Below are 17,238 nucleotides of genomic sequence, written 5' to 3'. Positions count from 1 at the left end.
ACAGTGAATCTTGGAAATCTGAAAAATGAAGGACAATATATACATGAATGAAATTGAATATCTGAATTAAAAACATAAAACCTACAGATGTAAGACCTTAAAAATGTAATATCTTAAAGAAGAATCCAAGAGGAATGTAAGAAACACCTGCGCATTCATCACAAAAAGTAAAAAGGTGTCTTAACTCCTTCTTAACTCTTAGAAAATGACAAGACACTTAAAAGAAGTGGCAAGAATAACAAGACTTCAGACCAACGAAGATAAAAACAGATTTGTGCTTGTAAATTGGCAAAAATAACTTGCAGAAGTTTATGTAATAGTCAATAACCAGGGATATCAAGGTAAGCATCTAAATACATAGCAACATTAATTATTAGTAGGTATTGAATTCAGAGGAATAGTAAGACAGGAGAACTAAATTTTTGTCCTCTCAGGTACTGTTTAATTCTAATAACCACCAAGAAGAATCAATTTTAAGACAGCTATGAAAATCTCCTACAGGAGCGCCTCTAGATGTAAGATATTAACCTTTACAAGAAGTAACTAAATGAGCATTGGAATGAATTTTGGGGTCAGTAAGAAAGTAATATTAAGAAAAAAATAATAATAAAATCTGGAAAGCCTCAGAGAAAACATCTGTAGCAAATACAGTGACATTCTGTCAACCTTGATGTGTTAGCAGTATGATGAGTGAAAAAGATACAATGTATATTCTTTATGAATATGAATTTCCCTCTGTTAGGACTCTGCAAACTGTTTAACTACCTACATTTTTCTGGCTAAACCACTTACAAGCTCTTGCTGCTTTTCAATAGCCTGATGCCTAGAAAATTTACAGTAGTATGTCATCATTTTTACACAATTTTTTTCTTGACATCCAGTTTTTGTGCTCTTGGCTCTCACAGTTTGTTTTGGGTAGCAGTTTATCTGGACACCTTCAGTTAGGCATTGCCTTTGCAAGTAGTTATATACTATATACTAATATAGATATATAATGACTAGCTATTAGGCATTAGTATGCTCACCAGTCCAAAAAGGTCTTTGCAGGCTAGGAAGGCTCATTCTCTGCAGCTGACTGGAAAGGCTCCCAGGTGTCGCAGAGTTGCTGTTCCCCACCAGCTCCATTGGGACTGATACCAACGATGACTTAACTCTAGGACTCCTTGACTAACCCTTGACCAACCTTCTTGGGCTTTTCCTTTAAGATTTTACACCTTTTCCTGTTGTGTTTTCCTCTTGAATGCATCAACTGCTAACAATTCTGTCTCAACAATCTCACTTTCATCTATAAGTTTACCTTTTTGACCTTTGCAGAATTTCTGACAGGTCTTTATCAGCAGTATGCGCAACGATTATCCAGTGGGACTGTATGAGAACCAGGACTTGGAGCCTGGGACATAGATGCAGGACCCCTGGGTTCATCTGGGTACACAGAATAGCCCTTGCTATTCTTTGCCAACCTGTGGATCCGCATTCCCACATTCCTAGGAAAAGACTCTCTCTAACTCTCCCAGAATTGACACAATAACCACATGTAGACTAAACAGACTGTAGCTCCCCACCCATTACCAGGTCCAGCCCAGGGTCAATCATCTGAGACACTGAAGTCCTAACATAATGGGAATTTTTAAAACAAAGTGAGATCTATTGCTCTTCCTGAGGCTGGGATTGTTTCTTTTAAGGTCCAGATTCTTAGTCGGGGAGCTTTGATGTGATATTCAAAGCTTTTTTCCTTTGTTCACAGCCCACTGTACCAAGGGACCAAAGTGCAGCCATAGAGCTAACACAGTATAGAAAACATGGCAAGCTTTTAGCATTATGATACTTCACAGCCAGTGTTCAATACAGCCATTTGCTCGATCAGTTGTGACAGAACACATCACTGGCCAGATATTGCCTTCTTCTGCAGGACAGTTAGGACATGAGTGGTAAGCTTTCTCTCTATCCTAACAGAGATTTTTACAGTCCAAGGGTCTTAAAACGCATTACTGACCAGGCATTCTCTTCAGTGGTCATAGGAGTTTCATTTTTTCATGCCTGACCAGGAGACGAAAATCTGCACATTAATCACTGACACAAGCATTATTTCAGGTGGACATGATGGAGGGTTATAATGTAGCAAAGCTGCATTTGCCAGGCTCGGGTAGAGCGCTGAAAAAGTGGTTTGAAACAAAGGAAGCACTTAAGCACTGCACTCCTATTATAACCATATTGAGAGAGAGGGAGTGAACAATCACTGATTATTCTGGTTGCTTTTTTGCTCAAGTGCATAGACAGCACATAGCCTTTTGACTACCAGCTGTGATAAAATCAGGCCACAGAATTTGACATCACCACTACCTACAGTTTATAATATCAATGAAAAGGACTCATATTTCATCGTATTTATCAAATTTATATATTTATCAAATATTTTCTCCAAGGCATTTGCAACTCCAAAAATCTATCCAATGGCCTTAGAAATATCAAATCTTGTTGCACAAGTATTAAAACATCTTACGAAGATGTCTGGTTGGAGACTGGCACCCCAGGCCTTTCACCAGAAAATAAAATGTATTTTTGATGATGTGCCCTGCACAAAGGGCATTTTCATCTGAAGAAAAATGCAAAAACAGTTTAAAATGCTAAACAAAGGCAAAATACAATTTTCCTTCTGTGTTTTGGAATGAAAGAATTGAATAATACAGAATGCAAGGCTGTATTCTAAGGCTTTACCACTGTGTCTGCTTCAATAGACTAGGAGATTCACAAAAATTTCCTTCAATAACCACTGATGTTTGTTTTCTAGATGTCTGTACTGGTAAGCAGAAAGTGCAACTACCAGAAAATACACAAAATGGATACAACATAGTGGTATTATTTAAAATTTACACAAGTGAGAATTTACACAAGTTATCTAAAAGAATCATCAGCCTGGAAGTACAATGGAAATAAATATACCATTAAATATTCTATGAACATATCCAGAGGAAGCACTTGAAGAAGGCCTGTTACCATGAAATGATCAAAATGAAAGGCCAATGTTAATGCCATGATATCTAACTAATTCAGACTTTTAGAATTTTTACATTGATTGGCAAAAATTAGGTTTTACTACTACATTTCCCCAAGGTAGCTAAAATTACAGTTCAGTGAGGTATTTTTTGCTGAAAAATTTGCTTTTGCCAGACAGCAAATGTCTGACAATGGGCTTATAATTTGAAGGACACTATTTTAAGCATTTTAAAATTATATATGACTATCTATGTAATAGTGAGTCCATAGTAATTCCCAATCCAGAATAAAAAGTGTTAAAACAATAAACAAATAGCCAGATGGTTGGTCTGTCTGTCTTGGGTGATACAGAAGATGAGAGATGCCAGCTACTCAGTCCTCATCATGTCTTCTGGGTCTTTTTAGATCGGTGATGACATGCTGGTTTTGGATCTGCTTTCCTGTACACCTTAAGAAGGGAATGTAATTCAAATTCTTTCTCCATCAAGTCTTAGGACTTACTCAGTGTCTCTTGGTTTCTGATCTAGATATCCTGAGAAGCTGTACATAGACACATTGAGATCCTGAAGACCTGCTGATATAGTTGTCATCAATACATGCCATTTTTGTGTTGGTTTTTATGGTGTTTCTGCATTTCCATTCACTGTGCACTCATATTCGTCTTCAGGGTTATAATTCCTTGCATAGGTAATATAATCACAAAATTATATCAATGAATCATGTGCTGACAGCTCCTGACACTTTGCTAAACAAAATCAAAACACCTGCACAGTTAGAAAACAATGTCAGAGTCACTGAAGAACTGCAGGATGAGAAAGAGACAAATTTGGTTTAAAATAAGACCTATCAGTAATGTAGGAGCTGCCACCACCTCCTGAAAACAACACTGTTCATCTCCGGGATGAGAAACTACAGTCACAAACGTCTGTTTCTCAGGAGATTGACCCATGGCTTATGCAAAATTTGTTCTCAGCAGACAAATACAAGAGACGGACAAAAGTGTTTATGAGACTGAGAAGAAGGAAGCAGCATGTGAAATGTGCCAGAGAAGGCCACAGACAGGGAGTAATCACATCAAACTGACCATGGCACAAACAGGTATCTGGACCTCCCACCCCCAAGAGTAGTCATGCTAAGAGACCAAAGACTCATTCACCCAAAAGCAACTCAAAGATTAAATAAACTTGATCAGCATAGTATTTATTTGGCTGTTTCTTAATTTATTTATAATGGCACAACATGGTACTGGTATTTTTAACATTAACTCTCAGCAGGAAAAGGAAAGGATGACACTGGCTGATAGTGTTTTCAAAGACTGAGCTTCCAGACAGAATGTCTGTGTGCAGCACAGCAGAGCCCTTGAAGCTACACACTGCCGACTGGAGTCAAACGTGGACTAAGCCTGACCCCTGGCAGGATCCCCAGCACTGCACAGCCATAAGTGGAGGATACTACATATTACTTCGACAGTGCCTAGCTCTGGGACATTCTTGGTCATGCTTGGAAGCTGATTACCAGAAATCTAAGCCCTCCGCTACTACTGCCAGGTGACATTAGTGCATAATTCCACCCTGACCTCGCACAGTCCCCGGTCGCTCATTGTCCCTGCACTGTGCAGGATGAGGAGAGGCCAGAGACCTGCTCTACAAGATCCTCAGAAGCCATGTAATATATAATTGCACAGGAAAAAAGTTTGGGTGCAAGCAAAGCAGCTAACCTCTCCAGGGACACCCACACATCTATGCCCGAAACAACAAATTGTATGTCTTTCTGTATCTAAGGACACTTTGCCTTCCTATGAGACAGAGCAGATTGGCAGCCAGGACGCTCCTGCCTTATGTTGAAAATGCAAGTTTGAATTCGTACTTTAAATCAGGCCCAAGTGAAGATTTTAAGCTGAATCTTTTGGGCACAAGGTGCTGCTCCAGACAGTACACTATTCTGTATGCACACTGGCATTTACGCACCTGGTTCCTGGGCTGTGGCAAAAGCTACATCCAGCTGATCCACACATTGAGCACAGCCAGAGTCTGGGGCTAGGCTGTCACGGTGGAGACCCCTCCAGCTGCACTGAGGATCCCTTTTTGGAGCTGTCAGTTAACACCTCTCTTGAACAATTAATGCCCAGCTTGTTAACCCCAGAGCAGTGTCAACTCACAGATGGTTCTGTACATGTCTGGTGGCAAGATTATAGACACCAGTTGAGAAACTGATGACAGTGGTATCACATGGAGATACACATAGGATCTAAATTCACTTGATGAATTTGACCTATATTTGCTACTGAATTGTCTACTGCTTTTTCATCAGTAAATTGGTACTGCTATTGATAAAGCCATCAATACTTTAATTTAGATTCAGTTAGTCATCATCTGATGTCACAACTGAAACACCGAAAACAACACTGAGTTCAGTTCAGTAATTCATAGAAAGAGTAAGCATAAGGAAAAAAAGAAGGTGCTATGCCAGAGTTCCTTAAATGATCACAGGGAGGATTAAAGAACATGAATTCTCTCATTACTCATCTCCTCTTAAGGCCAATTGCATCTAAAGGCTAAGTAATGTGCTTTTCTGTAATATTGCTTCTTCAGGAAAGTATGACTTACTGCACCTTATCAGTTTAGAAACGTCAATTTGAGGAACTGAACCGAACAAATCAATAGGGTTTATTCTACTTCAGAATCTACTTAGAGCATATACTTACAAAACTGTTAGAAATAAAAATAGTAATAAATACATTCCACTTCCAGGAATAAGTTATGGTTCTAGTATCAGCTAAATGGGAGAAAAGACTTTATATTGAACTTCTTCAACACATTAACTCCAGATGCAGCCAATGCATTGATCTATTAGTCATTCACTAAGGTTTATAATGCTAACAGGTAATACACTTTTCCTACCTCAAACTGACATCAAGGGCTTATCATTCATCCTTCATGTAGACAGCATGACAATGGACACTCCACAGAGACATTACTAATACAGCCAAACACCATAGGATTATTAAATAGTCCAGGTAACTTTCCCCATCTTCCAAAAAGACGGTTTTGCCCACTACAACTTTCTACAAATGTATTAATGTGACAATGACTTGCTGTTAGGTTTTTAGTCCAAGCACAGAGAAAAAAGTGATCCTATGCAAAATGAAGGACTACAGTGTGAAAAACTTTCAGTAACAGTCACTGACCTTTCACTGTATAAAACTGTTTGAGCAGTGAGACTAGGACTGAGGGTTTCTCAGTGGCTGCTAAGGTGTTATGCAGCCTTCCATCTGTGTACTAATTCAAATCCTGCCTGGACAGTATCCTTCTTTCAGCCATACTCTGCTGACAATTACCATACTAAAGTTAAATGATTGCCATCAGTTTTTTCATGGTAGGGGGGGAGGGTGCGGGGAGTCAACTCTTAGCCTTCTTTTCTATTATCCAATATAATCTTAGTTCTGTGGGACTTCCCAAGATAACCTTAGCATCATAGCACAAGGCACGAGGTCCAGTGGCAATGCAAGTCACAGAACTGATCAGAAGTTATTGCTTTACAGCAATAAATTTAGATGGCGTCCATATGGCTTCACATCTTAACACTCATCAAAATTAATCTTCTGTTTTCTTTCCCACAGTATGAAGAATACAACCACTATCTGCAGCTCCAGTATAATCTTCTGCCCATACATTCCACCAGGCAGCTAAATGTCAATAGACCTTGACATAGCTCTCTCTTTAAATCAAAATCCAAACTCTTCACTCTATACCTACTGTTAAAATAACAGTCCATGCTCCTGTCATCTCCCCCTTTGGCCCATACAACCTTCTCCTTTATGGCCTCCCCATGACCTGCATAAATCTTTTCTGATGCACTGAAAATAATAAGCATGAAACAGAAGGACAATGTTTGTAAGAAAAGCAATGTCTAAACTAATCTGCATATAGCTATTGTGTTCCAAAACATGTAGTCTAATGGATATATGCTTTCTAATTGCCTGCAATTGTGCATAAATAAGAGGCTGCATTACTACAAGCTAGTAAAGAGAAAGTGTCACTTTTTATCTCTACTTAGACTGCAAGTCATAAAAGAGTCAGAATATATTTTGAATCCTTCAGTGCTTGACACTTCCAGAAGATGATAGAAAAAGGAGACCCCAAAGACTATGAATATGTGCAATTAACACCATCTATTAAATATTTTCAAATATTTGCAATGGGAACAAATAGACAATGGGTTTATAATTTAGTCAAAAGTATTAAAATGCAGATGCTCAAACAAAATTGGTTTCAAACTCAGTAATTTCCTGTCACCCCTTTTTTAGAAGCTTACTCTCTATATCCTCAGGAAGCATTACACATTAGAACCAATTTTTAAATGGTCTTTAACATAAATGTCTTTTCTAAATGTTTGCATGTAATTACAAAGTTTGTATGAACAGTCTCTGTGTGCAGGTGTGCAATGGTACATAACACTGAGCCATAAAACTCAGCTTCTATTCACTGAAAATCCAAACTTAACACTTAGAAAAGTCTTATCAAAAAGTGGGATGCCAGTTGCAGGAACTTACTGCCTTCTCTGTTTGCTGGGATACATGTTTAGAGCTTTATCTGGCAAGGTCCTAAATGTGCTGCTCCTGACACTGTGAAGCAATCAAGCATGTGAGTAAATTTAAACAGCTGACTCACCTCATTGACTCTCTGGGTCATGTACATGCGCACTGGGTAGCAGGACTGATTAAGTGCTTCACGGGATGTCAGCCAAAATGGGCAGACTGTCACACTGCTCAGACTAAGGGGGAAGTGAAACATCCTAAATACTTCCAGAGTGTATGTGTGTGTATGCATATGTATATACATACATACATACATATAAACACACGTGTGTGTGTGTTTTATACATTTATATTGTCACGGCATTGGATATTTTATCTATCAAGTGATGAAGTTTGAGCCTTGCCTTGTTCATACTGGTGAGTTTGCAGCCACAGATGAAATGATTGCAGACCATATTTATAGACACTTCTGAAGAGAAGTAACACTTCCTTAATGCATAAAATGCGCAATTTTCCCTACTCTTGCTCTAGAGTTACACAAAAAAGCAAATAGCCCTCTAAGTGAAGCAGCCTTGATCCCATTTGAATTTGAGCATTGGTAAAATAAAATGTTTTGCAATTTAAGATGCTGCAAATAAATTTTGAAAATAGTGACAGAAGTATATATCTGTGTTGTATATATCTTTATAGCTTGTATCACAGTCGTCTTTGTATCTCCACTGGAACATAAGGCCAGTTAGTATGGAAAAGATTGAACTTTGTCATTGCAAAAGACATCTCTTAAGACATTCATGGGCATTGTGGTTTTGGCAGGAACTTTCATACATCTTGACAGAGATGGCGCATTTTCACAAAAGGATTTTCCTTTTATGTTTCCACATAAATCTGTGGAAGTTACCACCAGCTTCAATGGGAACAGAAGTGGAAAGAATGAGAAGGCACAGGGTCATTTCCTGATTTTGCTGTTAATGTTCCACAAGAATTTCAGGAATTAATTTCATCTTTCAATGTCCTGATTATTTCAGATGTAAACTGGGGATGATGACCATCCCTGTTGACCTTCATAACAAGCCATGAAATCCATTCATGCAAGCTAATATTTAAACATCACCCAAACCCCAATAAATTGATGAAAAAAATTTTCAAGAACTTTGGTTGGTGAGTTTGGATTGACTGCTCTAATACTCATCTGGCTATTATTATTATTTTGTTATTTATATGTATATTATTGCAAACATACACATTTTATATATATATATATATATCTTCCATATTTCATGTGTTTTAGGTTTTTTATCACCATGGCCACTGGAGCCACTAAGGTGAGATAAGTCAATTTCATCATCATCATGGCTGGGCTTCACGAACGAAGATTTGGGAAGGCTCTATCCACATTTGTTACAGGCACGCTGGTGGCTAATAAGGCCAATACGAGACAGACATGTCCAGCTGCAAAAGGCACAGCAGAAAGGCTCCTTAGGTGGTATATTCTGCAAGGCACGATTCTTTCTGCATTGTCTTTTCTCCTTGAGAGTGATCCTGTGTGCGTTCTGAAAGGAAGCAGCAGCATTATAGATGGTGTGTCTCCAGGTCTCCCGATTGGAGGCCAGAGTAGACCAGTTATGTTGATCAATATGGCATTTGCAATTACATATATTTACAACCGTATTTCTCAGTTTACACATCACGAGTGATATTTCTCACTGCATGAATTTTCAGACTGGTAACAGAAACTAAATGCATTTTCCTTAAAAGTTTGTGCAATCTGTGAAACATAAAGGCATTAAGCAGTTCTACTTTTCTGAATCATGGCGTCTATTGTAAGAACAGCTGTGTATTTAGTTCAACAGTGAAACTCAAACTGCTTTACTAATGAAAAGGGAGTCAAATAACCAAGGGCTGGAATGAATTGCAGCCTATTGAAAGTGGACAGTTGGCTCACTAAATGTGGCCCTCATGAATGACACCACTTCCCTTTAGATTGGCATTGAAATAATCCACATTCACTTTGTATTCTACAAAGTATTTTAGGACCTTCTATGATCAAGATAAGATATAGAAAATACATTCCATGATGAAAATACAATTTCTTAGCTTGCAATAGCAAAACTTCAGCATTTACTAAACAAATGCATGTAGCTTCTAGGATAAATGACTTTTGGTGTAATTATTCATAGATTTTTCCTCTGGGCTTACCACTACTACTGGACTGCTGCACATGCATCACAAACTTTATGAAATTTTAGCAATATTGGAAAGAATGATTGCCCATTTTTCAGATACAGGTGGAATCATTGCCTTACTGAAGGCAATGGGAAAATTCCACTATATGTCAATAAAATAAAATACTTTGGACAGGGAATTCAAGCTCAGATACCCTAAATAAAAACATCTAAGGTGAACTGAAACATTTTAATTATTTCCTAATAGAGTGATCTGCAATTATGCCTCTTCTTCCTTCAAAGAGTCTTCAGAAAGTCTCGCCTTCAGTTTCATACTATGTGGCACAGATCTTTTTATTCTTTCCTGTTCTCCTTCTCCAGGCTTTGTTAATTTTTAATTCTGTTCATAAATTTAATTACTTCTTGCCTAGGATACACTTCCATAAAAATCTAGTTATCTAAACCTCTTTTTTGTGTATCAGGACTGTTCATTCTTCATGCATAACAGCTGAGCAGACTGAACCCTGACCAGGATGTTGACAGTGGACCATGAGAAAGGGATTGTGAAAGATTTGAGTCAGTCTTAAAAGATTCTTTAGAAAAACCGCTGAGCTGATGAACATATACCTTTTTTTAAGGTATATGTAGCAATGAGTACACCTACTTGATGGGTGGTTAAAGAAGACAGAGCCAGGTTCTTTACAGTTACATCCAGTGACAGGACAAGACTCAATGGGTTCAAATTGAAACAAAGAAAACTCCATTTAAACATATGAAAAAACTTATTTACTATGAGAGCGATCAAACACTGTCACAGGTTGTCCAGAGAGGGTGCAGAGTATCCATCCTTTGAGCTATTCAAAATCAGGTGGATGGACTAAGTGATCTCCTTTGGTGCCTTCCATATTAAGCAATTCTATGATTCTCGTCCCCTAGGTGGTGAGTTTTAGCATGTAGCACAGCATCTCCTTCTGAATTCTGGCCCTTCATTTGACAACAATATACCATCTTCAGCCTAACTCTAACCTCTTGTTTTCCCAGATTATCTTCCAATTTCAGCAAACATTCTCTTTGGGCATCAATCTTGGGTAAAATATATTTTAGGCATGCAAATGTGAAGGACAATTTTTATAATATCAGTTTTCTCATTTATGACTAACTCAGATTTAGATGGCTTGAACTCCACAAGCAGATAAACTTTATTTCTAATAATGCCTAAAGCTAAAAAAAACGTTATTGACATGCTCTTATATCCAAACGTTGATTAGATCTAGATTTGAAATATATGATTACACAAGTTTATGATGTGTAAATCAATTTTTATTGTCATGAAACTTCTACTTGTGACAACCATATGCACAGAAGTCAAGAAAATATCTGACAGCATAACTTGGGAAAAAAAAAGATGTACTATACAAAACAATGTGTGGATGACAGCTGCTACTCCCCCTTTAAATCTTATTCAGTCATTCTTCTGCTGAATAGTATCTCCTTTTGCTTTCCATTCAATACTGATGAAGGTGGCAAAGTCAGTCCCTCTGAAGTTGAACTGTTTGTGCAGTACACATTTTTCTTGCTAATATTGTAAAATAATTCATTTTTCTCAAAAAGAAACAGACAACCAACACAATTTTCAACCTACCTGTGGAAACACTGTTGAAGAATGTAAGAACATCTCAACAGCTTACATTAGTACAAAGACTGAAATCAAGAAGATTGGATTCAGACTTTACTTCCTCAAAGCTGGAGGGAGTTTGGATGCATCATTCCAGTTGACGTCTACCTCTACTTTATTATGCTTCCACGAAAATCCAAGAAGCCTGCTCCTCATAATCCAGAAAAACATGAGAGTGCTCACAATAATCACAGGGAATCCCCATATCTGCCATATTGATGGGTAGCTCTCACATTGCCCTGCAGAGTTCAGCGGGGAAGTCAATCAATGGGTGTTTAACTCTGGCTGGCATCCTCTGCACTCAATCCTGCAGTCTGGCTGCTCCTGTCTCCTGCCAGCACTGACTCCAGAGCTTTTTTTCTGCAGGGTTGGCAGCTGCCTCCATGCCTCTCTGCTCCAGCCAGCACTGCACAGAGACATCTCTCAAGTGCTGGCAAGAGAGCTCAAAGAGATTCCAGCAGGCAGAGGAGATCCCCTGCCAGGCTAAAGGAGCAAACGACTGAAGGAAAAGAATCACTGGACTATTTAATCCTTTATCTTCATGTCTGTATAAAGACAGCAGGAAGTGTGTGACCCCAAAGGAAAGAATTTTCTATCAAAAAGTGGTGCCATTCTTTCCGTAAGCCTTTCTGTGCTCTCAGAAAGAAGAAACTTTTGCTTCTTGGAGGGATCAAAAGAAGTCTGCCAGGGGTGACAAAAGAAAGGGAGAAGTTAACCTCCTGACAACGGCAATAGGTTAAGCCAGTATGAAGGAATATTATACTGCAAAGATCTTCTAGGACTGCGAAGAAAATTATCTTTGGTTCAGCAAAAGAGAAGGAACACAGTAAAAATGAGAAACCAGAGAGATGTCCATTTGCAGCAACACTTTGCATAAATAAAGCTGCACGGGTCACTGTGAGAGACAGGACATGACTTTGGGTCATACAGTCAGAGAGAACTGTTAGGCCTAGGAGCTGCTGTGCTACTAGCAGTAAGACCTCAATACAATCAAGTGGGAATAAAAAGAGAGGGAAGACAAAGGAAAACATGAGTCATGGATGGTATTCAAAATCGTATTTGTCAACAAGGGCATCCAGAGACAATGTCTAGAGAGTCAAAAGGACAAAACACAGATGGAAGCCTAGCACACTCTCAGCAGCAGAAAAAAGAAGAGTCACCTCTAAAGACTCAAGAAGTAAAAGCGAAGAATTGGGAAAGGACAAATTTTTGGAAGGGCAGTGGGGTTTTTTTTAAGTGTTTGCTGGATTTGGGAAGAGGAATGAGAGTTTCAAAAGCAGTCCATCTATCAGAGACAATGATGAAACACAGGCCTTTATGCCTAAGTTTTTAACTGGAGGTATCAATGTGAGCGGCTCCAGCTGATGGAGGAAGGATTGAGCCATACCGAAGGAGATGCAGGATGTAATTAGAGCAGTTTTGAACTGAATGTTTGGAGAAGATAGAGGTGACAGGAATAAAACAGATGAAGTGATAGTTACAAGAAGAGAATCTAATAGGTGTTTTCATGATAGGAATGATCTCTGACTACCTATATTTATTTGAAAGGAAACTTAAGGACTTTGAGAAATAGAAGGGAAAAAAGAAGGCAAGATGAAATAGACGTACATGATAGGAGGGGAGAGGAGGGGATAATGAGAGAGAAAATAAGAGAAATAATGAAGTCAACATTCGTGTGACAGCAGACTGAGAAGCAAATGCGGAAAAGGTTAATGATGGAAGTAATTAATTCTGTATTTTAACTTTGTTTTTTTCTGCAGAAGCAAATGAGGTAGTTGCAGTAGAGCCTTTTTTCTCAAAGAAAGGGAAGCACACAGTGAAGTCTAAATGAGGCAAGTCATGTTTTTGGTAGGAGAAAAATTGAATGAAGATCTTTGACTGGAGAGATGAGGACACTGATAGTCAGTTAAAATGTCAGGAAAAGTAGCTCAAGGGTGAACATGATCATGCAGAAGTGATAATCACTGACCCATAGTCAGGATCATATGGGTAATCGGAGTAAGCGTTACAGCAGCGCAACTGACATCCAAAAATTGATCAGAAAATTTCTCAGACGTGCAGGTTTTGGCTGGAATAGAGTTTATTTTCTTCACAGAGGCTGGTATGGAGCTGTGTTTTTGATTTGTGCTGATCACTGTCTTGAAAATGTAGGCATATTTTTGTTACTGCTGAGCAGAATCAAGGTCTTTTCTGCTTTTTGTTACTGCCACACTGGTGAGGAGATATGGGATGAGTGGGAAATTGGGAGGACAAACAGCCAGGACAGAGGATTGAGTCCACCATCAGCAAATTTGCAGATGACACCAAGTTGGAGGGGACTGTCAATCTGCCGGAGAGTAGGAGGGCTCTGCAGAGGGACCTGGACAAGCTGGATAAATGGGATGAATCCAACGGTATGATGTTTAACAAGACCAAGTGCTGGGTCCTGCACTTTGGCCACAACAAACCCAAGAAGCGCTACAGGCTGGGGCCAGAGTGGCTGGAGAGTAGCCAGGCAGAAAAGGAGCTGGGGGTTCTAATCAACAGGAAGCTGAACATGAGCCAGCAGTGTGCACAGGTGGCCAAGAAGGCCAATGGCATCCTGGCCTGCATCAGGAATAGTGTGGCCAGCAGGACCGGGGAAGTGATTCTGCCCCTGTGCTCAGCACTAGTTAGGCCACACCTTGAGGACTGTGTCCAGTTCTGGGCTCCTCATTTTGGGAAGGACAATGAGGTGCTGGAGAGTGTCCAAAGAATGGCAAGAAGGCTAGTGAAGGGACTGGACCACAGGCCCTATGAGGAGAGGCTGAGGGAGTTGGGGTTGTTTATCCTGGAGAAGAGGAGGCTCAGGGGAGACCTCATCACTCTCTACAACTACCTGAAAGGAGGTTGTAGCCAGGTGGGGATTGGTCTCTTCTCCCAGGCAACCAGCAGTAGGACAAGAGAGCACAGTCTTAAGCTGTGCCGAGGAGGTTTAGGTTAGACATTTGTCATGGTTAGAGAGCCCCAAAATCCAATTCTCAGGTCTAAGCCTCCCCTCTCACATCTCAGCCCAGTGAGATGGGTTTTCCAGACAACACATGAGACTCAAAATGGGGGGAAGGGAATATATTACAATGATTGTACTCTGTACAAATAAATATTATAATACATTACACATACAATCTCAACTATCTCTACCATGATAAAACAGTATTTACAATGGATCACATCTCTTCTTCCTCCAAATAAAAGTCCAGGAGGGAAGAAGGAAGAGATCCTTTCTACTTTCCGAGCAGCAGTGTCTCTAGGGCAGCAAGCTCTCCTCTTTCATGCAGCAGTTGTAGCTGGATCTCTGCCAGTAGACACAAGGGAGGTATCCAAGCCCCTCTCGGCCCTTCGACTCCAAGAGAGGGTCTTCTCTTCCATAGGCTGCATAGCAGGGACAAAACTCGCTTCACCACATCATATCATGGGGTGTAAGACATCCTCAGGAGATTCATCCCTGAGTCAGAACATCTTGGGTGGCTTTCAGTTGAAGGCCTTTGCCTCAAGAGTTCTATCAGAGCTTCTGTGCTCTGATATCAGGCTGCTAGCTTAGCTTGGCAGCAGCGGCGAGGGGGGCCAAGGTCACCCCCTCCACATTCCGTCTGGCCGTCCCAGTCCAGCTTTCCAGGATGCCTTGAGCTTCTCAGCTCCTCTCTGCAGTGCTGCTGCACTCCACTCCTCCTTTCTAGGAGGGGTCTCCAAGGAGTTTAGAGGGGGGGTTGTTTTCAGTTCTTACCCAAACTCTGTCTCTGTAGAGCTTCGTTCTGCTCTCTTTCTCTCCATTAGAGATCTCTGTGTCTTCCTTGGCTGCATGTTATCTCTGCTGCTTCTCTCTTATCTCTTGGCTCTCTGCCACTGTCCTCCGTACGCTGCTGCTTTTGCCGTTGCTCCTGCTGTTGTTTACAGTGGGGAAAAAACTCCCAGCTTCTCAGTCACAGACCTCAGTCCAGTTTAACACTGTTTCCGAGTTTCTGTGACTCCAGCCGGGGGTTGGGGGGGGCCATAGCCCCCCAGTGGGGCTCCTGCCCCTTCTCCTCGTGGCCTCAGAACATGGCTACCTCTCCTACAACAACTACAACAACTCTTCCGGTCTGGGTAATATGTTTATATTTTGCAGAAGTGCTCATTGGCTCAACCCCAAGGGTCACCACCCCCTGGGGGTTTACCATTTTATAACTTCAGGGGGAAAACTGTTTTTTCCCCCACCACAACATTAGAAAGAAATTCTTTACGGAGAGAGTGATCACACATTGGAATGGGCTGCCCAGGGAGGTGGTGAATTCACCGTCCCTGGAAGTCTTTAAGAAGAGACTGGATGTGGCACTTAGTATCATGGTCTTGTCTCAGTCTGATGGGACTGGAATGTTTGCTAAAGAGGATGAGTTATGAGATAGACCAAAACTTCTTTCTCTCAGCAATTGTAAATTCAAAATTAAGGGGCTTTAATCGAGGAAGTGTGGAAAAACAGAAGAAGTAACAACCCTTTATTAAAAGATATATGTACGCTGGCAAAAATAGTAACAGAACACAGAAAAAATAGACAGCAATCCTAGAAAAAAAAAAAACCACCAAAAAAAAGTCTGAATGAATATTTCTCTGTCCTTTAGCGCAGTCCCAATCGTGGCCTGCAGGGGGCGCTGTTGGATCACTGAAGGTGCAGGGCCTGCAGTTCTCTGTCGTGGCCAGCAGGGGGCGCTGTTGGGCTCTGGCGGTCACCACGCGGGGAGAGGGGTCTGGGGGGTTGGTCTCGGGTCACGGGAGGAGCTGAAAAGAAGATGGGGGACCCTTCCCCCAATGGAAGGAAGGGGAAAGGAAAGCAGTTCATCCCCCAACAGGACTCGTGGTTGGGGGAACTGTGGTTCTCAGTTGATGGTGCCCCATCTCAGTTGATGGTGCCCCAAAAGCTCCTCCTTTTCTCCCAGCGAGCACAGAGACTCTCCGATGAAACACACAGCAGGTTCGGGTTGGAGACAAAAGTCAGCTCGCAGGCAAGTTGAAGCCAGCAGTCAGGGCTGACCAGGAAGGGAAACCAAACAAAAAGGCTTCCAGGCCTTCTCTCCAAATGTCCCAAACACAGACCCTGTCTCCATCCTCGAAAGAGAACCCAACCATCTCCCTCTCTCCCCTCTGAACAGAGCCCGCTGCCCCCTCCCCAAAACTCCTCCCCCAGTCTCTGATGGGCCATTTGCAAGGAATTCGGCCAGATCTTTTGTAAAGCTAATTGGCTCCCTTCCCCCTTTTCCACTCAAACTCCTTCTTTCCTACAGTGGGGGGGCAGGGGAAAGAAAAATTCTCCTGAATTTCTAACCTATAACGGTCTAGTTGACAGAGTGGTGTTGGGTCATGAGGTCATGATGTCAGAGGTCTTTTCCAACCTGGTTGATTCTGTGATTCTGTGATCATGCTCAGTATATAAAGTCGGGGGAAGAAGGAGGAAGGAGGGGACATTTGGAGTGATGGCATTTGTCTTCCCAAATCACTGTTACATGTGATGAGACCACACTGTCCTGGAGATGGCCAAACACCTGCCTGCCCATAGGAAGCAGTGAACTCATTCCTTGGTTTTCTTTGCTTGTATGCGTGGCTTTGGTTTCCCTATTAAACTGTCTTTATCTCAACTCACGAGTTTTCTGGTTTTTACCCTTCTGATTCTCTCTCCTGATCCTGCTGGTGGGGCAGCCACATGGGGCTTGGTTGCCAGCTGGGGTGCAACTATGACATCAGATCAGTGTGGTCATGCAATAAACAAATGGCTCTCAAAAAACAGATGAACCAAGAAGGGGGGGGAACCAACCAAAAAAACCCACAAATACCCCCTTCAGGATGTAGCTGATTATAACTTTTTCTGTTCCAGAAAGTGCACT

The 17,238-nt window shown here is 40.9% G+C and overlaps 1 long non-coding RNA gene across 1 annotated transcript; it reads right to left on the bottom strand.

Annotated features, from left to right (window-relative positions):
* Positions 1-14,518: 14,518 nt before the first annotated feature.
* LOC135415293 (uncharacterized) lies at positions 14,519-15,825 on the bottom strand. The gene is made up of 2 exons (XR_010431059.1): positions 15,111-15,825; positions 14,519-14,758 (listed from the first exon to the last, which is right to left on the bottom strand). It is a non-coding gene; the product is annotated as an uncharacterized LOC135415293 (long non-coding RNA).
* Between the last annotated feature and the right edge of the window lie 1,413 nt (positions 15,826-17,238).

Source organism: Pseudopipra pipra, chromosome 5 (genome assembly GCF_036250125.1).
Source record: "Pseudopipra pipra isolate bDixPip1 chromosome 5, bDixPip1.hap1, whole genome shotgun sequence".
Lineage (NCBI taxonomy): Eukaryota > Metazoa > Chordata > Aves > Passeriformes > Pipridae > Pseudopipra > Pseudopipra pipra.
Note: the sequence above shows the minus strand (reverse complement) of the source record. Positions and strands in the feature narration are given on the sequence as shown.